This window comes from Prionailurus viverrinus, chromosome X (assembly GCF_022837055.1).
Source record: "Prionailurus viverrinus isolate Anna chromosome X, UM_Priviv_1.0, whole genome shotgun sequence".
Taxonomy (NCBI): Eukaryota; Metazoa; Chordata; class Mammalia; order Carnivora; family Felidae; genus Prionailurus; species Prionailurus viverrinus.
Window position 1 is genome coordinate 99,861,138 of NC_062579.1, and position 22,785 is coordinate 99,883,922.

Below are 22,785 nucleotides of genomic sequence, written 5' to 3' on the forward strand. Positions count from 1 at the left end.
AAAAAATTAAATAACGTTATCTTAACAAGTATAATATGTTAGGGTAAAGTTATATGACAAGCAAAAAAAATAAGACAAGTATAACTAGAACATAAAATTATATATGTATGCAGAGGAATAAAAGTTTGGAAAAATAAAGATCAGGAGTCTGATCATGCCACATGTTGCATGGAAGGCTGAAGAATGTGGACATTCACTTAATGGTAATTCCTGACTTGGCTGGGGGAAGTTGGTGGGCGATAATGAACACAACAGAGAAGGAGCTACTTGTGAATCCTAGCTTTGACATTACTCACAGGTAAAATAAGCTGTTTAACTATAGGAATTTGAGCCACACCAACAAGTCCCCATACCTTGTCTATACCCTCCTCTATGCCACCACACCCAAAATCCCAATAATAATGTAACAACAACAACAATATTAGTCACTAACCTTTACTAGCCCTTATTATATTCCAGAATCTGTTTAAGCACATCATGTAGGTTTTGACTCATTCCTCTAATTCAAGACATTAAAACTTCCTGATAAAATGGATAAGTTTCTAGAAATAAATAATCATTATCAACCACTAATCTCTAAATATTCACTAGATCATCATATTAATGAAGGGTGGTATGCAGAGAAATAACATGATGAAAAAAGTTTCTGGAAGGTTCATTTGACAGCTGTACAGAGACTTAATTAGGACTAGAAAGACCCTAGAGCCCTGCACATGAGTTAAGAGGCTGTTTTATAGGAAATATTGTTGCCAAATAAAAGATTAAGTTTTAATTGATATATGCTATAAGTTTTATAAATTTAGAAATATATATGTGTGCATATGTATCTATGCATACACATGCATACATACACACATTTTATGTATATACTAGAAAACAAACCCAATCAGATGGGCCCTTTTAGGCAGTAAATTTACAGCTGTGGGTACACAAAGGGAGGCCCAGAATTAAGTTTTGGAATTGGCACTAGAGAGCACAATTGCTCTGCTCAAGAAAACTTGCAATACCTGTATATTCTTCCTGAATTGGCAGGAACAAAAAGTAAAGAAAAGGGAAGAAGCCATGAAGAAAGATCAAGGAGACTAAGCAATGTGGTAGGAGGCTAGAGCTTGGGCTAAGGGACTTTGAAGGACAAGAATAGCTACCACTCCATTTGAAGTCATTTGCATGCCTGTGGTAAAAATCCCTCCATATTACCCAAGCTTCATTAAAATCTGCCACATCCACTTTCCTTGAGTGAGTGGGGTTTTGGAAAATTAAGGAAAGGAGCTATGTTCTGAGTTTGAGTCAACATACTGTAGAACAGAAACTGCACGTACAGCAGACTGAAATAAAACAGACTCAAAGTGGCAAGCGCTCAGAGCTACAAGTGGCTACAATGGCATTCACAGCTGGTGGAGGGCTTTGGACTTTTCACAATCACTGGGATAGAGGTTCCAGCCAATCTTTTTTAGATTCTAAGGATGATAGGAGTGACTCTAGCTGATATCTATATTGCATGTGTATAGGGTTTTCTTAAAATGAAAGGCAAAAGCAACAGGAACTAGGAAGTTTTACAACATAATTTGGTTGCCATAAGCCTCTGAGCTGAGCTATTTTTTATTTTTCTTTTCATTTACTTGTGTGTGTGTGTGTGTGTGTGTGTGTGTTTTCCCCTTTTGCTCAAAGCAGGAAATTGGAGAAAAAAAAAAGGTCCAGTAATTCCAATCCTAGGTAGATCGTGCCTGCAATCTGCAATCTCTAGGTAAGCTTTATGAAGAAAGAAAACTGATCAAGGTGGAAGAATATTGCAAGCCATATGCCAGTGTCAGGCAGGGAAGTTTGCAGCTGCGCTATCAATTAGAACATTCTAATACCCGGTTATGAAGACTGACACTTTGAAAGTAATTAAGTATTAGATATTTTTAGGTAATTGCTGCTGCAGGAACGTACAACCTGTGCATTTGGGAGATCGAAGACTTGATACTGGCTTCTTCCTTGGAGGCTGCACTATCTTAATTGTCCCTAATCATTTTCAACACCTATGGTGTTTTGTGATTGCCTCAAGCATAGCAATTGGTCAAATGTGAACCAAGGGAGAACCACCACTTCTTCTTTTTTTGCTAAGTATCATGAAAATCAGCGGGGGCATATTGGAATATTAAACTAAATCACAATGACAGAAATAGCCCATTGACATGCTAGATTCCCATTAAGGGCATACACTCCTACAGTTAATTTCCTATGGCTAGTAGGGGATTCTGGGAGGCAATAATCACTCCGTCAAGATGCTGAGATTGTCAGAGATCTCTCTTTCTAGCTGGGGGAAAAAAGGAAAATCTTAGCTGATCATTATTTTAGTTAACACTTTGGCATTGTGTGTCCCTACCATGTGATCAAGCCCTAGGCCACACATTGTGGGTGAGACAGAAGGGGCCTCAATAACAACAACAAACAATCCACAGCAGCCTTTTTTCATGAAATCATAAAGTTGCAAAGACCTTCTAAAAACTACAATGCCTAAGATTCACCTTTTACCAGAGTTTTTGGTCGGGGAGGGGGAGGTTGGATGCCGATATATTTTATATGTATTTTAGAGCTCCCCAGATGATTCTAATGTCAACCTGGGTGGAGAACCACTTATTCATCCAATGCCTTTATTTTACATGTGTGAGAACTGAGACCCACAAGGTCACACATTTGTGACAAATCTACAGTAGAATCAAGCCTCTGAACTCCCAGTGAGTGCTCTTTCCTGCCTCATGCAATGCTGCTTCCTGTCAAAGGAACCAAGATTGATAGAAAGTAAGGAATTTGCTCAAGGTCACACAGCTTTTAAGTGGCAGAACTGGGACCTGAACCCAGGCAGTCTGATTCCACAGTCTCTGCATTTAGCCATTATGCTGTCTACATCCCAAAACAAAGCCAATCAACAAGATCAGGTCAAATGATACTGACACCAGCAGTGCTGGAGGAATGTAGAGAAGGGGCCTGTTCGAACTGAACCTGTTGATCCAGGTAGGATTGGAGAAATTGATTTGCCACATTGGGGAGAATTGTTGTGGGAGTGATGTCAGTAAAGAAGTGAAGGAATGGAGATGGGAATCCAAAAGGTATACATATAAGGGAAACAGGTCATCATTCTTTGAAAATAATTTCAAACTTAAGAGTTGCAAGAATGGTACAGAGAATGCCTTTATACTTTTTACCCAGGTTAATCTCATTCTCTCCCTGCCATATACACAACTTTCAGATGCAGATAGCAGAGTGGCCAAAAGCATAGAATGTATATATACATACATACATGTGTGTGTACATAATTTATTAAATATAATTAATTCATATATCTTATATAGAACTATATATATATATTTACTCAATATATGTGTATTTATTTTCAGAACCATGTGAAGGCAGATGACATACATCAATCCCCTTTGCCCCCTAATACTCCAGTTTGTGTCTCTCCTAAGGACAAAGATATTCTCTTAGATAATCACAGTATAGTTGTCAAATTCAGGAAATTTAACATTGTTACAATATTTTTATCTGCTGTCCGTCTTCTTATTTTATCAATTGTCCCAATAATGTCCTTTATGGCATTTTGGTTCCTCCAGTATAGGAAGCAACCCAGCATCGTGTTTGCATTTTGTTGTCATATCTCTTTAGTTTCTCTTAATCCCAAACAGTTCCTCAGGCTCTCTTTGTCTTTATGACACTGACATTTTTGAAGAGCAGAGGCCAATTATTTTATAGACTGTTCCGCAGTTTTGGTTTGTCTGATGTTTCCTTATGATTACATTCAGGTTTATGCATTCTCAGCCCGAAAACTACATATGCACTGTGTCCTATTCAGAGCATCACATTTGGAGGCTATCTGTGATCTTGATTTTGATTGTCTGGTCAAGGAATTGTCCAGTTTTTCCACTGTATAGTTACTCTTTCTCGCTTCATAACTACAAAGCAATCTATGAGGAGGCACTTTGAGACTATGCATATATCTAGCTCCTCATCAAACCTCCCCACCAAAGTTAGCATCTGTTGATGATTCTTGCCGAAACCATTCTATACTATAAGGGCAGCAAAATGATGATTTCCCAGCTCTACCACCCCTTCTACATATATCATTGGCATAAGGAGCCCTTTCTCCCCAATTTATTTGTTTTTTTATCTATTTATTAATTATAAATAGATGCACACTTTAATGGTTCCTACACCTGGCTCTGCCATTCACAATAGGAGCTGGCTAAAATATTATGGTAGAAGCCTGTGGAGGTTCCAAATATATACAGAAGGGTTTGGACACTTTAAGAGAGAAAGAAGGCATGCACATCTGGTGATAAAAGGAAAAAAAACTAATAAACCTATAGGAAGTCCTACTAGTGGGTTAAATTTTATATAACACACATTAAATGCAGTCAGCTATTCATAGTAATAAATCTGAAATCCAAACAAAAGCACTTTGCTATTTGCTTGAAAGCACTGTACCTATTTACATGTAGCATCTCAATTTTCAACCATTAGCCCAGCAAGGATTGTTTGAAAAACCTAGTTTTGTAAAAAAAAAAAAAAAAAAAAAAAAAAAAAACCAAAAAAAAAACAAAACGATTCAGCTAAATACATCATGACAGTTAGATTTCTCAGAGCTCCAGAAATAGATATAGGTTCTTGAGGTGGTTGGCAGAGAGTGAGGGATTGGACTACAGGAGGTAGTAATTAATCTGATAAAAATCGCTCAAACTGTGAAAAAAATAATCCTGCTGAGATTTCAAGGTATGTTAGCAGTTCAATTAGGGTTTGTACAAACCATACCAGCAACAGTGAGATACTTTAACAATTAAGAGCTGATGAGGCCCAGGGGAGACTTTATTATCAGTAAATTTAAAAATCAGGAGTGCAAATTCAAAGAGTGCTTTACAGATCAGTGGATTTAGATTCAGGTTGAAACTAGTCATGTGAGGAATATGCATCAAATTTCTTCACTAAAGCATACAGAGAAGGCCATATCTTTTCCCAAGTGTCTTTATTTTTCCCTCCTATTTTACCCCCTTCCCAAAAGCATACTCAAACGTGAGCCTGCTTTGGTCACAGCTAGGTCTGGACAGACCAAGTAAATTTGGGGTAACCTTCTCTCTGTGCTCCCCTCACATAAAGAAGCTCCAAAGCAATGATCTTCTTCTATTTTCGGAAACTGAAAATCCCAATTATGGTAAACAAGGCTGATACCAGCTTTGTCTCATGCTGTCTTACAAAAGATTTCTGTTCTGTCTCAGAATGGAAACAGTTGTAAGGGAGATGAGGTCTGCATGAGAAAATGTTGGAATGTTTTGGGAGTGTCAGTAGTTCAGGGGTCTAAGAGGACAGTTTTTAAAAAGATCTTGTTCCAGAAAATTCAGAACTTAGAGCTGGTGTACAAATATAAAACAACAGGGATTCCTTAGCACTCATTTTATTAGGCTTTGGTTATAAGCCTTTTTGGAAAAGGGACAAATGCTTTTAAGGTAATAAATGTAACTGGTTTACATAAAGGATTCAGGTTCTAAAATCCAGAAGTGAATTCCCTAATTTCAAGCTGTATGATGGGTTCATCGTTCCATCAAAATGACTCTTTTGCACCAACAAAGGCTGACTTCCTGAGTTCATCCACCATGAGAACCTAAAATAGTTTGTTGCTAAGTACTGAGACAATTCCCTTTTTGGAAGAATTTAAGTTCTGGTTCCTGGAAGTTCCAAAGCACAGGAATACTGGCTGTTGTGCACAAACCACCCACAGGATGCTTTAAATGACTCTTGACATGTTGGAGACATAAGATTCAAATCTGCTATTAAGCTTCTGTAATATTGTTCAATTTCTGAAATGATTTTGTGATCTTTAGAACGATGGGATTTCTCACAGAGCTCTTTGGCCTTGAAACATACTTATTCACAACATTTGTCATATGCAGAGACATTCAGCTACAGCAGAGTAAATAGGTTTAAAACCGTGCGTTCTGCCTGCTGGAATGCTTTATCATTACGCCTTGGCATCCTCAAATGCAATAAATGTGGAAATTCAGAATTGAAAGGCTTGATTTCCAATCTCATTGGCCTCTCTCCCTTTGAATTAATGTGGTGCCATTGAGTTCAGCAATAAAGCATCTCATGCTAACAGAGAGAAAATATCAACTTTCTTCCTGTGCATATGTGAATTTGGCAAACTATCAGTAAGAAGCAATATAAAAGTAAAAATGATTTAGCCATCATGAATATGAGAAGGTGAATTGAATGCATAACTAACACCCTGCAGACTTTGAGGTTCTGGCATACTGGGGGAGGTGAGACATTGAGTTAAACTTTGGAAGAAAACCATTTTTCTAGTGATAAAAGCAAAGCATATTTTGGATGCTTTTCTCTAAGTAATATTACATTTAAGTTACCTTATCATCATCATCAACAACAACAACAAAGAATTGCTGTTTAAAATTTTCTGTTTCTACACATGCATAGTATAGAGAAGGCATTATACATATTCTCCCATTCCTAACTCCAGTGTCTTGCCTGGTTCCTCTCCTCTCTGTGTGCCACTCCCTATTGCTAAAGCCATTTGCAGAATGAGCCACAAGCTTGGGACCAACATGTTCCTGATCAAGGAGGAAATTGCAAGAACGTCAGTTCAGGGGTTCAGCTGATGGTCTTCCCTGCTCCAACTATGCAGGGCAAAAAATGTTAATTATCCTCAACTTTCATTTCCCCTTCTTTCAGTTTTAAAGCCACCCAATCCAACTATCACCAGGCTTCCATCTCATCAAATATCTTCTTGTGTTTTTGCATTCTTTCTGCTTCTAAACTCTGCAGTGCTGCTCTCCTCCTCCTCTCCAGGAAAAGTGTGCCCTTGGTGGATTTCCTGACTCTGGCTGTCTACCTAAATCACTTCCTGTTGCCTGTACTAGATGTGGAGCTGAATCCATTAGTGAGTTGGGGATCTCCCTTACATATTGGTTTAGTTTCCAGTTCCAGATGTCTCTTACCCTGGCCCATCTTGCTTCCTTCTAACATGTCTAACACTGTTTCACACATTTACCACTTAACCATACCCTGACTTATATGACTATTTACCTCATGTATTCTGGAATAAAGTCAATTCCTAACTTTTGCTCTAATACCACCTTCTGATGGACAGAAAGAAGGTCAGACTGGGTGGCTCAAGCAAGCCTGTATTACAGGAAAATTAAACTTGCATAAAGTGAATAAAAATGTATGTCTAAAATTCCTACAGGTTATCAAAGGCCAGGGCAAGTGAGGCATTCCCCTTGGATGCAAAATGTAAGAAGGCAGCAAAAGACTCAGAATCAAGATAAATACTTCAATGCAAACTTTTTTAAAATAAAAAATAATGCAAAGACATGATAAACAAAATATCAAAATTTTAAATAAACACAGGATCAGTAAATGGCACTATCCAGCCATATTGGAGCCTAAAAGGAAAAGAAAAAAATCAGCAATATTGATCATTATATGGAATGTCCTCTGCCTTCTAAAGATGAAGATCCCCAAAAAAAATGGAAGCCTGGGTTGCCATATGAGGATATAAATTGAAGAAGCTCAGAGAAAAGTTAAGTTGCTCTCTATAAGAAAGAGGATAGAAGTAAAGTAGAATCTAGGAGGATGCAAGACAGCAGAGAAGCTGAGACAGGAAGAATAAAGTCAGGAAGAGGGGAAGACCTGGGGAGAGTTAGATAGGAAAGAGACTTTGGGAGAGATATGTTCAATGAAGGAATCAGATTGAATTTCACTCTACGGTGTTCAGTGTAACCAGGTCTTCCATTTCCCCATGACATATTCAGCAAAATGCACATTGTCCATTAATGGAAGTGGATTTATTTGTGGGATGAATGACAGAGTGATGAATCTTATCTCAGGAAAAGCATAGGGCAAAAGCAGAGGCTAACCAGGGGGAGTCCTTCTTCATCTAATGAATCCTTCTTCATCTAATCACTCACCAGGTTCTAAAAATGCTACCTCTTAAATATTTCTTTAATCTGTCTACTTCTTTTGATCTATATTGAAATTATCACCTTAGGTCATCATCATCACTTTTCACCTTAACCATTGCACTAACCTTCTAACTCATCAAGGTTTTGCCTCTCTTGCTCTCCAGTTCATTCCCCATGCTGCAGTAACTAAGTTTTCTAAAAACCTCATGTCACTCCCACTGTTCCTAGGATAAAGTCTAAATAGTTCAACATGGCTTCAAAGCCCTTCATAATCTGGCCCTGCTATTAATCTTTTACCATACCCCATTATAATCAATGCACATGCCACAGTAGACTTCTTCAAGTTATTTGAGTGAATGCACTATGATAAAGTGGGGGAAAATTAAAAAGCATAAAGGTAGCACATAGGAAATGAGTTGCAAATTCAAGAGCTATACCTCAAAATTATAACAATTAAAGGAACAGTAGGATAAATGGAAGCTAATCAAGCCTCAGATCTTCTTCATAACTCAAACTATACTCAAGACATTGATTTGGTTAATGGCATATCATTTTTTTTCCTGTTTCATTCTATAGTCCAAGTCTCCAACAGTATGATATTGAAATAGATATTAAGTTTTTTGGCTTTCACTTAATTATAAATGTCCCATATAAAGATGGAACTCTGGTTATTATATCCAAAACACAGAAGAAACATTAGCAAATTCTTTAATCAAAATATTATTTACATTTCTTTTGTGAAATATTAATTTATTTGCTTCAAACAAAATGCATTACTTACATTAAAGTCATTAATGCCTATTAGCAAAGAAAAATAAATTTGAACTTTCCATATCCTTAGACTGTCCACAGAGATACATGCTCCACAAATACTGGCATGCTCTCCTCTAAAATCAAGGTAAAGTGTCTGTCTAAAGCTAACAAAAGCCTATTCTTCTCAATAGAGGTATAAACTGAGTTTAGACATATGGATTTTCTGGGTTTTCTCTTTTCCTTATACTTTTCTTGCTCTTGGATCTGGCAACTGACCTAAATTCTACGTTATGCAGTCCAATACGGTTGCCACTATGGCTATTTAATTTTAAATTAATTGCAATTAAATAAAATTTAAAACCAAGTTCCTCAGTCACACTTTCCACATTTCAAGTGCTCAATAGCCATAAGTTGCCAGGGGCTACTATATTGAACAATGCAGATACAGAACGTTTCCTTCATTACAGAAAATTCTATTGGACAGAGCTATTCTTATACACCTTCCCTGCCCCTGTACAGGGATCAAATGGAACTTTAATTCCTCAATTTCCCCCATGCCCACATTCTGAAATATTTAGATATCTTTTTAAATCCCTATTATACCTCCGCTTCAAAGTGGAGACTCTGACAGTTTTATTACTACCTTATCAAGTCACTTCATGATTTTTAAGAAATTATTCTAAAATCCCATTTATCCAGACCAGAATTGGTAGTTGTATGAAGTCTACTAATTTAATAGAAACTGACTTCCAGCACATGGTTCTTGGCTTCCTTGCCCCCTAATGTGCTCTGTACCCAGCAGCACTCACAGTATATGTCCTTTCCAAGAAAGCTTCCTTCCAGCAGCCATGTTCACAGACCCATTTAAAATCATGTTCTGTCATTTGCTTATGTTTTCACAGTCACAGGAAATTACTTCTTTCACTTGACTTTCATTTTTTCTTTCCATTTTTTTAAATAAAAGACTGTCTTATCATGGCAATAAAATATTTGTGCTCTCTGCAGTTGGATAATTGGAGAAGAAACACTGATAGGCATATTGCTATATCAATAATGCACTGCCCTTCACAGACAAAAGGCACAGCTACTGACCCACCTCTAGTAAAGCACAGGCCTTGAACTGTGTGTCCAGTGGTGAGAACTGGTTTGCCTTAACCCATCTGACAATGATCATTAGTGTAAGAGCTGTCTGGAGTTAAGGTGCCAACTGTGGCCAGATTGGGGCTCAATCTGTGGCCAGGACCAGGACTCAGGTTTAACTACAGTCAGGAAATGATATTGTGGACAGAATCAAGGCTCAACTTATATCCGGTGCTGACATCCAGAAAATACATGAAGATTAGGGTTTAGTAGTCATGTGTTTTAACCTGTTGACCTAGCAAGGTGCAGATAATGATAGTTTTTGGCAGAAATCTATAACTTTCTCTTCTACTTCAAGGATAGTACATTTTTGAAGTGTGTGCTGTCAATCTTCCATCCCATACCTACAAAACAGACATCATTGATCAGTCATGGCCTTCTTTCCTGCTTTGTTCAGATGAGGCCTCAAATGACTTCTTGTAGTGTCCTATGCAGCCATTACTATCCAATCAGAATTGGCCCCATATATAAAATCTATTTATCATCTTTGCTCCAGAGAGGCCCATGAAGCAAGCAGCAGATTACTCCTGGAAAGAAAATTGTTATGATCCAGACCATTTTGGGGGGTCAGAAAAAGGTAGGGAACAATCAACTTATGGGTAAGACCTGAAGCAAATCAAAATATGTGTACAAGCACACCCATGATTCAAAGGTGAAGAGTTGGCACAGTCTGAGAAGGGATGGGGAAAAGGCAGGAAAGTGTTATTTCCTGACCACCTGCCTAGTCCTAACTTTGCATACTGTTGGAAGTGACAAGGTTTTGCACCAATTGGATATACTTGCACCTCTTTCTACCTTTTGCTGTGTGAGTCATTGAATAGTTTCACCTCCTTATTTCTATGAGCAGCCACTGAGGCACCCCCCAAAATAAGATCCTAAAGATTCAACTCATTTTGCCATACCCTAGAAATGATTTTGACCAACTCAGAGACTAATCTAGAGTAGCACCATTCTTTCTTAGTATACCTTTTGGTCACTGGAAAACATCTTCCTGAGTTATCTCTTTTCAGTTTCAGGACTACACATACTTAATAGATTTAATGTCTTCCTAGAGACTTGGTCCACAGTTCCACCAAAAGCTTTAGTTCACCATGCTTGAGAACAAATGGCTGCTATAGTTTCAAGTTCTCAAACTTTCTCCAATACCAATTCCAAAGAATCTCAGTGTTGGCAGAATCCTTAAAATTTACCTTGTCTAGCCACCTGTTACTTGAATATGCTTTCCAGCATTCCCAACAAGTTGTCCTCAGGCAATTCTTGGACCATTACAGAGCCAGAGCCAGGCTAACCACCATTTCCCAAGGTATTCATTCCACCAACACCTTGCACTGTGCCTTTCCCTATCAGCACAGTTCTCATTTATATATATTTCTTCTTCATATTGTGCCCCAAATCTCTTCTACTGATTCCTTCTACCAATTGGCCCTGGTTCTGCCTCATGATACCTTGCAAAAAAGGAACCTGTTTTTATCTCTGTATGACAGTCTTTCAGATTTCTGAGGACAGTTATCATGACCATCCCTGTGCCTTCTCTTCTTCAAGCTAAGCAGGCTGTATTCCTATGGCTGTTAGCCATCAAGTCCCTTCACCATCCTAGTCATCCCTTTTTGAACATGCTTCAGTTTATCAATCTCCTCAAATCTCAGAACCGGATGCTTTAAGTCTGGCTTAACCATAGCTGTTAAGGCAAAACTGTTATTTTTCTTTCCCTAGCTATTATACTTCCATTGATGATTTTTAAACTTGTACTCCTTTCCTTTGGAAATCATCTCATACTCTTAACTCACAGAGTTTCCTAATCACTTTTTTCCTCCTTCCCAACATTTCATCCAATCTATCTGGTCTTCTTTTTTTTTTAACGTTTATTTATTTTTGAGACAGAGAGAGACAGAGCATGAACAGGGGATGGTCAGAGAGAGGAAGACACAGAATCCAAAACAGGCTCCAAGCTCCGAGCTGTCAGCACAGAGCCCGATGCGGGACTCGAACCCACGGACCGCGAGATCATGACCTGAGCCGAAGTCGGCCGCTTAACCGACTGAGCCACCCTGGCGCCCCTCTCTGGTCTTCTTTTAAAAAACTTCTTGGATATCTCCCTCTCTTCTATTCCCATAACTCCCACCTATTATTTGGGCCTAACCACCTCTTTCCTGGATTATTACAATGGTCTCCTAACTGGTCTTCCTATCTCCATTCTTTCTCAAATTCCTGCTCATCCTCTGCCCTACTGCCACTTTGTAATGCATCATTTTGATGGCAGTTTAGTATAGTCATTCAGGCCTTAAACTTTGGAGCTAGACTATTGGGTTCAAATCTCAGCTTTACTGTTTATGAGCTCTGTGAGCTTGGAGAATTCACCTAAACTAAAACAGCATTATTTCATTCATCTTTCAAATATGGCTAATGATGGTATCTATCTCACAAAGTGGAATAAATGAGATACAACATATAAGTTAGACCCAGGTTTGGTGCACAGTAAATGTGCAGTAAGTATGAGCTATTATTATTATCTACTGTTACCACCCTGCTGATCAAAAATTGCTAGGGTTTTCTGCTGCCAGTTTCAAATAAACTGAAATATCTTTAACTGAACATCTAAAGCTATAATGCCAAACTACTACAAACCAGCTTAATTACTTTGAACAAGTTACCTGTGACTCCACCTATAAAATGAAGGGGGAAGACTAAATTATCTCAAATGACCCTTCAAGGGCAGACATTCTATGATTCAACATTTCTAGTCATTTTTCCCCTCCTATCCAATTGTACTAATTAGTTCTCTTTAAAAAAAAAAAAAACTTGTTCTTTTCAGCATCCATGTCTTTGCTCATGCCATTTCCTCCATTGGAAATGTCACTCTCCACTTGTCCTTTAAGATGTTGTTCAAATGGTATCCCCTCCATGAATCTTTCAATCAGAAGAAATCAGTCTCTCCTCTGAAGCTCCTAGAACTATTAGTTTCCTTGGCTCTGTGATACTGATCACATTCTACCTATGGACATATGTCTTATACCCCCCCACCAGACTATAATACAGATACTACACCTTTTTCACTATGTATTCAGCTCACTGTGTCCAGAACTATATGTCTTACATTGTAGAATAAAACAATCTTATTGAATACATGAATAATGAAGCTTTACTTATATGTGACACAGAATTTTTATCATGTGATAATGTGTGTACATATCTTCAACCAATTCATGTTACTTTGACATATTTATATATTCATTTAAGTTTATTTATTTTTAGAGAGAGATAGAGAGTGAGTGGGGAAGGGGCAGAGAAAGGGAGAGACAGACTCTCAAGCAGACTCTGTGCTGTCAGCACAGAGCTTGATGTGGGGCTCGAACTCACAAACCATGAGATCATGACCTGAGCCAAGATCAAGAGTTGGATACATAACCAAGTGAGCCACCCAGGAACCTTGACATATATTTTTAAAGAATATTCAGGAATTCATACAAAAAAACAAATAATCTCATTTAAAATGGAGAGAGAACCTGAACAGACATTGTTCCAATGAAGACAGACTGAAAGACACATGAAAAGATGCTCAACATCACTCATCATCAGGGAAATGGAAATGAAAACCACATAAGATATTGCCTGACACTTTTCAGAATGGCTAAAATAAAAAAGACAAGAAATAACAAGTATTGATGAGGATGTGGAGAAAAAAGGGACCCTCATGCCCTGTTGGTGGGAATGGTCACTGCAGAAAACAGTATAGAAGTTCTTGAAAAAATTAAGATTAAAAACATGATCCAACAATTCCAGTACTGGGTATTTACTCAAGGAAAACAAAAACACTAATTCAAAGAGATATTTGCATCCCTGTGTTTACTGCATCATTATTTACAGCAGCCAAGGTATGGAAGCAACCCAAATGTCTACCAATAGATGAATGGGTAAAGTAAATATGGTATTATATACAATGGAATATACTCAGCCATAAAAAAGGATGAGAGTTTTGCCATTTGTGACAATTGGGATGGACATTGTCATTGGGGTGGACATTGGGATGGACATTAGGGTATTAAACTAAATGAAATAAGTCAGAAAAATACCATATGATTTCAGTTATATGTGTAATCTGAAAAAAAACAAAACAAAGAAATAAATGAAAAGCAGAAACAGACTCATAAATACAGAGAACAAACTAATGGTTGCCAAAGAGCAGAGGGGACGGGGAGATTGGCAAAATAGGTGAAGGGGAGTGGAAGGTATAGGCTTCCAGTGTGGAAATAAAGAAGTCCCAGGGATGAAAGGCACAGCATATGGAATATAGTCAATGATATTGTAATTGCATTATATGGTGACAAATGGTAGCTATACTTGTGGTAAGCATAGCACAATATATAGACTTGCTGAATCACTATGTCGTACACCTGAAACTAACATTGTGTGTCAACCATCCTTCAATAAAAAAATATTCAGGAAATCAGCAAATACCCACCATACCCACTCTGAGCACTAGTTGCACATTCCTTATTCCTTTGTAAACTTCTAATTACAGATGATTAGACAAAAGCATTATTTTTTAATAAAATAATTTGTTCCCTAAAAATGAATGTGTCAGAAAAGTTAAAGTCTAAGAACCATAACTGTCAAGTCTAAAAACAGTTAAATTCTAGGAAACTGAATAAGGAGAGAACTTGACCAAATCAATAATGCTGAAAAAAACAAGGAAGACCCATCCTCTCACCTAAGGGAAATAGGTGCTGGAGCCTGCTCAAGAAGGTGGGCTGAATGCTCCAAGAAGTTCTCCTGTAAGAAAACTCTTCAACTATGATAACATCTTCAAATATCAAAATAGTTGAGGTTGTGTCTCTCTCAAACAAAGGGGAAGTGTGATGAGCGTTAGTGCTCAAAGGTTTACTTACATAAAGATCTATCCTATCTGCCAACTTACCTGACACAAACTCTCAGAAATCCTCACCATTACTCATTTTCCCCTATGATGATACTGAAATCCCTGATTTCTGATTAGAAACTGGAAAAAGGAAGAGTATGAAAGACATCATGGAAGAAACTACTTAAGTCATTTTGTCTAAGGCATGAGATATTGTAGGGCTGAGAATATTGAGGAAACTTCTGTAAGTTCCTGTGTGTAGAAATAACCTTGGCTCCACTCCCTTATTATGAGGGGAAGTCCTCTCAACTTTATGTGGCATATCTTGGAGATGGAATATTTCAGAATTTAGGAGACATTTCTCCCATACTCAATATTATCCATACAAAGCCATGATACATTTTGATATTTATCAATCACCTCTCAGTCACTTTCTATCCTTTGAAGCACTTTCATATACATTTTTATTTGTTTCAAATACTGGAAATAATGGCCAGTCACGGTTCTGAGCACTTAACATGAACTATATCATTTAATCCTTACAAAACCCTATGGAGTAAGTGCTATTATCATCCCCATTTTACAAATGTGCAGATCAAGACATGGGGAGGTTAATAATTTGCCCAAAGTCAGACAGCTAGTAAATAACGAAGCCAATATTTACACTCAAATGTGCCTAACATGAATCGCCACTGTTTAACAAATATACCGTACATATCATAGTATATTTACACTTTGTAACCTGCCTTCTCACTCAATAAATATTATAGAATCTTTCAGTGTCAGTAAATATAACTTTACATTGTCATTTCAAATGCATGTTTATTATTTCATTACAAGGTTGTACCAAAATTTATTTAATCTCTTATTGATACAAATTTTGATTGTACCTGGTTTTTCACAATTTAAATATTATTATGCTAAAAACCTTTTATGTACACACATCTTCATGCACATGTATTACTATTTCCTCAGAATTAATTCTCATAAATTTTGTGCCACTTTCAGGATGTGACAGGAATGACCTACAAACTATCCCAAGGAAAGCCCCAAAGGAAAGAGCCAAGCCAATGGCTTTATGGAATTAAGCACAAATTCAGAAATGAAGATGTATTTCATCAGAGTAGAGAGAAAAAAACAATCAAAATAGCAAATATCAAAGAATAAGAATTTATATAGCAAGTCAAGGAGATAAGTGAAGAAGATAAAGCTAAAGACAAACTAAAGACAGGACCTATGAACATTTGAGAATTGGTAAGTTAAGAGAGAAGAATATTTTCTGGTGGTGGCCTTAATGGACAAAATGAACAGACTGACAGTGCAAAATGAGAAATTTGGATCATGGGGTTCTTTTCAGAATTATTTCAGGAGCAAAGAGAAGGGAGAGGCCATGGTCTTATGTTGAGGTGCCAATCAGAGGAGAAAAAGACAGCTGATAGAAGAGCCAACATGATGGCTCCAGAAGTGAGCAGCAGGATCCAGTTGTTGAAAAAGAGTAATGCTCTCAGTCCTGACAGCCTCACTGCTGAGTTCAACACAACACTGGAGGATAGAAGTTTCAGCAAAGCTTTGAAGCTACTGTTTTCGGTGGTACCTAGGAGGAAGGGGAAATGGCCATCAAGGTGACACAAGGAATCTAGCTGCAAAAGGTGCTGAAACTGGCAGAATTCACACTTCTCAAAGCCCAGGAACAGCAATAAAGCGATAGGCAATATTTGACTGACAATTATTAGAATTTCTCTGAAATTCATTAAATGTCAAAGGCTGTAAAATGTGTCTGGATCAAAACAAACCTTTGGTATATGCTTTTCTTCTCAAACTCTTGCAGAGAAATGAAATGCCAGATGTATTGATGAAATCGAAGAATATAACACATAGCAATGGGTAGATAAGGGAAGAAGCTGAAATAATAGTGAAGCAAGGAAAGTTTACCTTTATAAGTGGTCTGCCACACCTCTCTTATGGAAACTTATGTCAGGTTTGAAAGAAGCAAAAGTCTAGGGGCACCTGTGTGGCTCAGTCAGTTAAGCATTCTACTTCAGCTCAGGTCATTATCTCATGGTTCGTGGGTTTGAGCCCCGTGTCAAGCTCTGTGCCGACAGCTCAGAGCCTGAGCCTGCTTCAGATTCTGTCTCCCTCTTTCTCTGACCCTCCCCTGCTCACACTCTGTCTCTCTCTTTCAAAAATAAACATTAAATTTTTTTTTAAAGAAAGCAAAAGTCTAAAGATGAAAGGGGGATGGTTTATATATAACCAGTTAAATATTTTTCAGACGAAAACATTCTGGTAAGATACACAGAAGGCCAGAGAAGCTAAAATCAGACAAAGTGAAAAGTTATAAATATATAAGCCAAAGGCAAATATGCTAGTAGCAAAATTCTGTAAGTGGTGAAAATTCTTGGCATCCACTTTGTAGGAAAATAACACAGGAATAACTTGGGAAATCAAAATAAAGATCAGAGGAAAATAAAATAAATGTGGAGAATTTGTAAGTTATTATCATATAGGCTAAGACTGAGCAAGCAGTTTGGGTGATATAAAGCCATGCTAATGTGAACCACTGAGGTAGGTGTCTGGGACAATAAATCCAACATTCAGAAAGCTCACATTCTAGCACCTGGAAGAAGACAAGGTGGGCTTGATCAAAGTGTGGTTTTTAGAAGAATTAACACAGTGCAGAACAAAATACTTGAACTTAGGCATCAGACAAATCTGTTTGCATCTTAGCTCTAAAATTTACTGGTTATATAGCGTTAGACAAGTTATCTCTCTAAGGTTTGTTTTTTTCATTGTAAAATGAGGATAATAATGGTATCAACCACAGAGGGCTATTGTAAGAAATTGATGAGATAATATATATAAAGTTCTTAGAAGGGTTCCTGGCATATAAGAAGTGCTCAATAAGTATAGGGATATCAGGGAAAATGTTCAACAAAATTTTAATAGTAATATTTCTTGGTGATAAGATTTGTAGAGTTCTTCCTTCTTTATCTCTTGAATGGACTTATTTTAATTCCAGTAGTTAACATGCAGTGTTATATTAGTTTCAGGTGTACAAAAGAGTGATTCAACAATTCCAGACATCCTCCAGTGCTTCATGACAAGTGCACTCCTTAATCCCCATTGCCTATTTTACCCATCCCCACCTAACCTTCCCTCTGGTAACCATCAGTTTGTTATCAACAGCTAAGAGTCTGTTTCTTGGCTTCTCTCTCTCTCTCTCTCTGTCTCTCTTTCTCTTTTCCCTCTTGCTTTTGTTTTGTTTCTTAAATTCCATATATGAGTGAAATCATATGGTATTTTTCTTTCTCTGACTGACTCATTTTGTTTACCATAATACTAACTCCATCCATGTCATTGCAAATGGCAAGATTTCATTCTTTTTTATGGCTAATAAGATTCCATTGTGTATATGTAACACATATTCTTTACCCATTCATCTATTAATGGGCATTTTTGTCTCCTTCCATAATTTGGCTATTGTAAATAATGCTGCTATAAATATAGGAGTCCATGTATCCATTTGAATTAGTGTTTTTGTATTTTGGGGTAGATGCTAGATTGGGAGGTAGTTCTATTTTTAACTCTTTGAGGAATGTCCATAGTGTTTTCCACAGTGGCTACACCAGTTTGCATTCCCACAAACAGTGCAAGAAAGTTCCTTTTTTTCCACATCCCACCAGCACTTGTTGTTTCTTGTGTTGTTAATTTCAGCCATTCTGACAGGTGTGAGGTGATACCTCATTGTAGTTTTGATCTGCATTTCCCTGATGATGAGTGATGTTGGGTATCTTTTCATTTGAATGGACTTTTACAATAACATCTTATTTTGAAATATTTTAAGACTCAGAATAAATTGCAAAAATTATTATAGAGTTCCTGTGTACCTTTCACCCAGTCTCTACCGATGTTAATATCTTACATAACCATAGTACAATGTCAAAACCAGGATATTAGCATTGCTACAATACTATTAACTAAGGTACAAACTTTATTTGAAGTTCACCAGTTTTTATAAGCACTCTTTTGACATACAGTTCTATAAAATTTTATCACATGTGTAGATTTGAGTAACCATCACTACAATCAGAACACAGAACTGTTGGTTGTGAATTTTAAAATGACAGTGTGGCATGTTTTCTTTCTTAAAATATATAGCATTATAATTATAAATTATAATCTTTTTCTTATCCTTTAAAAAATTCCTACCAAAACTTACACAATGAATGAAAAACAAAAATTTATAGCTATAAATACCTACATTAAGAAAAAAAGAAAGATCTTAAATAAACAGCCTAACATTACATTTCAAGGAAATAGAAAAAGAAAAAACTAAGCCCAAAATTAGCAGAAGTAAAACAATAATAAAGATTAAAGCAGAAATAAATTAAATAGAGAATAGAAAAGCAATAGAAAAGATTAACAAAACTAAGAGTTGATTTATTGAAAACATAAAGAAAATTAACAAATCTTTAGCTAGACTAACCAAGAAAAAAGAGAGAGAAATTGAATAGATAAAACCAGAAATGAAACACATTACAACTGATACTACAGAAGCACAAAGAGACTACTATGAATAATTATAAACCAACAAATTGGACAACCTAAGAGAAACAGATAAATTCTTAGAAATATGCAACCAAACAAGACTTAATCATAAAGAAACAGAAATTCTGAACACATCAGTTATGACTAAGAAAATTGAAACAGTAACCTAAATCTCCCAGCAAAGAAAAGCTCAGAACCAGATGGTTTTATGGGTGAATTCTAACAAACATCAAAGAAGAATTGACATCAATCATTTTCAAACTCTTTTAAAAAACTGAAGAGGAGGTAACACTCTCAAACACATTGTAGGAGACCAGCAGTTCCCTGATACCAAAGCCAGATAAGGACAGTATGAGAAAAAAAAAAAAACCTGCCAGCCAACATCCTTGATGAACATACATGCAAAAATTCTCAACAGAATACTAGCAAACCGAATTCAACAGCACATTAAATGGATCATTTGCCGTGATCCAGTGGGATTTATCCTTAGGATACAAGGATGATTCAACATATACAAATCAATAAATATGATACATTACATTAAAAGAATGAAAGATACAAATTGTATTATTCTCTTAGTAGATACAGAAAATGCATATGACAAAATTCAGTATCCTTTCATGATAAATAAAAGTGGGTACTGAAGGAACATACCTCAATACTATGAAGCTATAAATGACAAACCCACAGCTAACATAGTGGTGAAAGCATGAAGGTTTTCCTCTAAGATCAGGAACAAAACAAGGGTATCCACTTTCACCATTTCTATTCACCATACCATTGGAAATCCTAGCCAGAGTGATTAGGCAAGAAACAAAAATAAAAGGCATTCAAACTGAAAGGAAAAAGTAAAACTGTCTCTATTTGCAAATGACACGGTATTATATATAGAACACCCTAAAGACTATACCAAAATACTTAACACTAATAAATGAATTCCATAAAGTTGCAGGATATAAAATCAACATACAGAAATCAGTTGTGTTTTTATACACTAATAACAAAGTATCAAAAAAGATAAAGAAAACAATCCAGGGGCACCTGGCTAGTGTAGTCAGAGGAGCATGCAACTCTTGATCTCAGGGTTGTGGGTTCAAGTCCCACATTGGGTGTAGAGATTACCAAGAATAAAATCTTAAAAAAAAGAAAATAATTCAATTTACAATAACACCAAAAACAATAAAGTACTTAGAAATAAATGGAACCAAGGAAGGAAAAGATCTCACTGAAAACTACAAGACTTTGATGAAAGATATTGAAGAAGACAAAAATTAATGGGAATATATCCTGTGTTCATGGATCAGAAGAACGAATATTGTTTAAATGTCCATACTACCCAAAGCCATCTATAGATTCAATGCAATCCCTACCCAAATCATAATGGTGGGGTGCCTGGGTGGCTCAGCCAGTTCAGCATCTGACTCTTGATTTCAGCTCAGGTCATGATCTCATGAACATGGAATCAAGCCCTTCCTCAGGCTCCATACTAAGCTGAGTGTGGAGCCTGCTTGAGATTCTCTCTCTTTCCCTCTTTCTTTGTCCCTGCCCTGTGTGCACATTCTCTCTCTCTCTGAAAATAAACTTTTAAAAATCACAATGGCATTTTTCACAGAAATAAAAAACACAGTCTCAAAATTTATGGAACCACGAAAGTAGCCAAAGCAATCCTGAGAAAGAAAAACAAAGCTGGAGGCATCATACTTCCTGATTTCAAACTACATTACAAAGCTACAGTAATCAACAGTGTGGTACTGGTATAAAAACAAACACATAAACCAATGGAACAAAGTTAAGAGCTCAGAAATAAACCCATATTTACATGCTCAATTAATATTTAATGAGGGAGACAAAATACTCAATGGGGAAAAGATAGTATCTTCAACAAATCGTGTTAAGAAAACTGGATATTCACCTCCACAAGAATTAAATTGGACCTCTATCTTACAACACTCACAAAAATTAACTTGAAATTGATTAAGAACTTAAACATAAGACCTGAAACCATAAAGCTCCTAGAAGAAAACAGGGGAAATCTCCCTGGCACAGGTCTTAGAAAATATTTTTTTGGATATGACACCAAAATGACAAGCAATAAAATAAAAAATGAACAAATGGGACTACATCAAATTCAAAAGCTTCTGCACAGCAAAAGAGAGAGTCAAGATAATAAAAAAGGAAACCTATGGAATGAAACAAAATATCTGCAAACCATATATGTGATAAGAGATTAATTTCCAAAATATATAAGGAACTCCTATAACTCACTAGCAAAAACACAAAACAAAACACAATAAAACCCAAAAACAAATAATTCAAATTTAAAAATGATCAAAAGACCTAGATAGACATTTTTTCAGAGAAAATATGCAAATAATCAACAGGTATATGAAAAGATGCTCAACATCACTAATTCATCAAGAAAATACAAATCAAAACTATAAGATATCATCTCATACATGTTAGAGTGGCTATTATCAAAAAGGAAAGAGATAAGTGCTAACAAGGACATGGAAAATAAGGAACCTTTATGCACTGTTGGTCAGAATGTAAGTTGGTACATCCATAATGGAAAACACTATGGAGGCTCCTCAAAAAATTAAAAATACAACTACCCTATGATCCAGCAATTCCACTTCTTTTTTTAAAATTTTTTTAAGTTTATTTATTTTGAGAGAAAGAGAGAGAGAGTGAGTGGGTGAGCAGGGGAGGGGCAGAGAGAAAGGGAGACAAAGAATCCCAAGCAGGTTCCACGCTATCAGCACAGAGCCTGATGGTGGGGCTCGAACTCACAAATTGTGAGATTCATGACCTCAGCCAAAACCAAGAGTCGGATGCTTTAACTGACTGAGCTACCCAGATGCTCACAATTTCACTTCTGAGTACATAACTGAAGGAAATAAAATCACTACCTTGAAGACATATCTACACCTCCATATCTATTGTAGAATTATTTACAATAGCCAAAAGACAGAAATAAAGTAAGTGTCCACCAATGGGTGAATGGATTAAGAATATGACATATATAAACAATGGAGTATTATTATCCATAAAAAAAGAAATCCTGCCATTTGTAATAACATTGGTAGACCTTGAGGGCATTATGGTAAGGAAAATAAGTCAGACAGAGAAAGACATATACTGTATGATCTCAGTTACATGTGGAATCTTAAAAAAAAAAACAAAAACTCATAGCAACAGGTGATTGCCAGGGGCTGGGGAGCAGGTGATGGATGATAGTGGTCAAAAAATACAAACTCCCAGGGCGCCTGGGTGGCTCAGTGGGTTATGCGACCGACTTCAGTTCAGGTCATGATCTCACTGTTTGTGGGTTCAAGCCCCTCGTCGGGCTCTGTGCTGACAGCTCAGAGTCTGGAGCCTGCTTCTGGTTCTGTATCTTTCTCTCTCCCTCTGCCCCTCCCCCACTTGCACTCTGTCTCTCTGTCTCTTGAAAATAAATAAATGTTAAAAAAATTTTTTTTAAATACAAACTCCCAGTTAAAAGATGAATAAATTCTGGGGATGTAATGTACAACATGG

At 36.8% G+C, this 22,785-nt stretch overlaps 1 pseudogene; it reads left to right on the forward strand.

Moving 5' to 3' along the window:
* The first annotated feature begins 242 nt into the window (after nucleotides 1–242).
* LOC125157060 (protein Mpv17-like) overlaps nucleotides 243–22,785 on the forward strand; it is a 38,375-nt pseudogene continuing 15,832 nt past the window's right edge.